Below are 3,871 nucleotides of genomic sequence, written 5' to 3'. Positions count from 1 at the left end.
CCGCAGGAACGGACCCACGCGGCCTGGGAATAATGCAGCCCTGGGAGGGGCGCTCCCAGCTGGAAGTAAAACTAGAAAGGTGTTACCCGATGATGTTGAGGACGAAGGTGCGTTGATGTAGCAGGCTCGGTGGGCTGCGGGAGCCGATCCTCACGAGCCCCCAGGCCCAGGGGCCTCGGGAGGCTCCGGAGGCACTGGCGGCTCCTCGCGGGCCATCTCCATCCCTGCTAGGGCAGCGGAACGCCTGGTCTCTCGTGCCTCCATGATGCCCCTCATGAGGCGCTGGTACGTGTCAGCCGCGCTCGGTATGCCGTAAGGCATGCGGACGTAGCTATGGGGTGGGCCTCCGCAGCGCCCCACTTGCGAGGGCCAGAGGCGCTCCAGAGAGGCGACTCGTTTGAGCCCTGGTATGTCGATGCAGACGCGCAGCCCACCATCCTCGCCTGGATGGGGAGCCACTGCTGGTAGGCGGCGGCCGCCTTTCATGACTCTTGACTCCTGTAGCTCCTGAATGACCTTGCTGATGAACTCCTAAGGGTCTGGATCTCCTTGCCTTGCTCCTTCTTGAGGGAAACGTGCTTCGAAACACGCCTCCATGTGGTGCCCAAGCGCCTCCCTCGTGACCCTAGCTAGGTCGGTGGCCCTCCAGGGGAGAGCCCCCGAGCCCTTCCTGTGGAGGGCGCTGGGCGCGCTTTCCTATGCGATGGAAGGAGGTTCCCCCTGGGTAGGCGCGGGCCCAGAGGGGCCTGCCTCCTGAGTGGTTGGGCCGGACGATGTCTTCTTCTTCTTAGGGGCGGTCTCGGGAGGCCTCCTGCTTCCACGATCCGGGTCTTCCAGTGACGCGGCCTGAAAGGCTCGTTCCAGGGAACACACCGCGTCCTTCTCTTCACAGGGCACCGTGATGACTCCGCCACTTCCTGGCATCTTGAGGACGTTGTAGCCGTGGTGAGTTACGGCCATGAACTTGGCCAGCGCTGGGTACCCAAGGATGGCGTTGTACGGCAGGCGAATGTGAGCGGCGTCGAAGTCGATGAGCTCGGTGCGGTAGTTGTCGCGTGCCCCGAAGGTGACAGGGAGGCGGACCTGCCCAATCGGGACCGTGGAGCCGTCGGTGATACCGGAGAAAGGCTTGGTTGGCTGAAGCTGGCAGTAGGGCACTTGGAGGTTGTTGAATGTTTCCACGGACAGGACGTTGAGCCCTGCCCCGCCATCGATGAGGGTCTTGGTGACCACCACGTTGCTGATGATTGGGGAACAAAGCATCGGGAGGACTCCGGCTGTAGCCGCACACTTGAGCTGATCTGCCGAGCTGAACGTGATGGCGCACGCCGACCACCTGAGAGGGCGCGTGGCTTCGAGCCTGGGGAGGACTGCGTTCACTTCGCGGGCAAACTGCTTGAAGATACGCTGAGAGGCTGGGGATTGTGCCCCGCCCAAGATGCAGGCGATCGCGTGCGGCTCCTGGAAGCCCCCAGCCCCCTCGTCTTGGTGGCGGTCTTCGTTTCTTCTTGGCTGCGGTGGCAGTGGTGGGAGGCCTGCGTTGCCTTGCGGGCGATCCTCGCGAGGCTGATCCCTCCAGTCCCCCTCGCGAGGCTAATCCCTCCGGCCTCCCTCGCGAGGCGGGTCTTGCCAGCGATCCTCGCGAGGTTGGTCGCGCCACCCTTGGCGTGGGCCACGGTCTTCCCAGCGTCCTGCGTTCCTTCCTCCTCCTCGGCCGTAGCCCCGGTCACTGCGGTCAGGGCGACGGCCGATCCTTCCTTCTCGCACGGCTCGGAGCTCTTGACATTCGTTGGTGTTGTGGGTGTGGAGGTCGTGGTACACACAGTACCGGCCGCCCTTGGAAGGTTCGGGCTGATCTCTGCCTCGCTTGGTGTCTGGTTCTTCTGCGAGCACGGTAGCCCCCTTGCGCTTCACATCCTTGGTGTTGGGCTTCTTCTCTTCTGGGTCTGCGGCAGGCAGCTCAAGGAGGGAGAGACACCCTTCCTCGGCCCTGGCGCACTTGGTTGCCAGGTTGAACAGCTCCAAGGAGGTGCACAGGTCTTCATGCATCGCCAGCTCCTCCTTCATCTTGACGTCGCGCACGCCGTCGGAGAAGGCCGAGATGATGGCCTCCTCGGTCACCTTGGGAATCTTGAGGTGCGCGTTGTTGAAGCGCTGGATGTACTTCTGCAAGGTCTCCCCGGGCTGTCGCTTGATGCGGCGCATGTCGCTTACGGCGGGTGGCTGGTCGCGAGTGCCTTGGAAGTTGGCGATGAAGCGGGTGCGCATCTCGTCCCAGGAGGAGATTGTGCCTGGAGCCAGGTTCAGGAGTCAGGTGCGGGCCACGTCCTTGAGTGCCATGGGGAACCAGTTTGCCATGACCTTCTCGTCTCCGTTGGCAGCTTTGATGCCCAGCTCGTAGAGCTGGAGGAACTCCGCAGGGTCAGCCGTGCCGTCGTAGCGAGGAGGCAAGTCTGGCTTGAACTTGCCGGGCCACGCGACACTGCGTAGCTCGGCGGTGAAGGCGCGGCAGCCTGCTGTGGCCACGGGAGGCCTTGGATGACGGGGAGCTTGGTCTTGCATGTCCCCACGCACTGCAGCAGGGTGCAGTGCGGGGTCTTGACGTGCGGGAGCAGGAGCATGGTCGCGACGTGCTGGAGCAGGGAGCGCCCGGGCAGCTTCTTGCGCGCGAGGGACTTCTTGATAGCTCTGCTCTTGCTGCGCTGGCGCCTGCCAGAGCGGGTTCCGCCCAGGGGCCACGCGCCTTGGATCCATGGCGCCTTCCTGAGGAGGAGGCGGTCGGGGCGCCGCCGGAGCTTCATTGCCCGCGCGGGGCGGAGTGCGGTGCAGCGGAACGGACAGCGTAGGAGAGCCCCCTGCAGCGCGGACTAGCTCGGCGACGCGGTCGAGCCATTCTTCGTAGACGTCGTCGACGGGGTGGTAGCGCAGGAGCTCATTCGCCGCGATGAGTGCAGCTCGAGCCTCCATGGGCGCGCGGAGCGCGCCGGACGAAGAACCAGCTGGGGTGAGCGAGGGAGTTGCGGTGCGACCGTCTTGCCGCATGGACGTGCTGGGACGATGCTTGCCGCTCGTCCCCCGCCGGGCCGGTGGCGGCGTTGACGGCAGGTGACAGGGAACGGCGAGGGCGCCCGCCGACAGGGGCCGTCTGGGCGACGTGGGAAGCGAGCGCGGCCCGGCGCTCGGCACGGTCCCGACGAGCGTCAGATATGGGCGTGATGGTCGGAGGAGAACGGGGTGGTGGAAGATGAATCCCGGCGCACCCCTACCTGGCGCGCCAAATGTTGGATTTCGGGTTCCGGCAGACCCTTGAGGTTCGAACACTGGGGTGCGCGCGGAGCTTTCGTCTCCTACCTACCCGCACCCCTCCGCCTTGCTAGGATCTAAACTAAGGAAAGAACAACACAAGAGACATAGGGTTTATACTGGTTCAGGCCACCGTTGTGGTGTAATACCCTACTCCAGTGTGTGGTGTGGTGGATTGCCTCTTGGGCTGATGATGATGAAAAATACAAGGAAGAACAGCCTCGCGAGGGTCTGTTCTTGGCTGGGGCGATGAACTGCTGGGAGGAGCTCAGTCGCCCTTCTCTCTCTCTCTCTCTCTCTCTCTCTCTCTCTCTCTCTCTCTCTCTCTTTCTTTTTGCCCTCGGTCCTCTCTCCCCTGTCTAGCGGGTGGCCGGTCCTATTTATAGGGGCCCTGGTTCTCTTCCCAAATATCGAGCAGGAAGGGAGCCAACAATGGCGGGCTAATTTGAAGGGGGACAGCTAGTACTAGCTATCCTGACAAAAGTAGTCTTCGCCTGTGCAAAGCTCTGGTGATGACGCCATCTTGGGCTCCACGGTGACCTCCGTCTCGTAGTCCTCCTGGTCTTGG

This window comes from Triticum urartu, chromosome 2A, assembly GCF_056163025.1.
Source record: "Triticum urartu cultivar PI428250 chromosome 2A, HENAU_Tu73, whole genome shotgun sequence".
NCBI lineage: Eukaryota > Viridiplantae > Streptophyta > Magnoliopsida > Poales > Poaceae > Triticum > Triticum urartu.
This window is presented reverse-complemented; position numbering follows the sequence as displayed.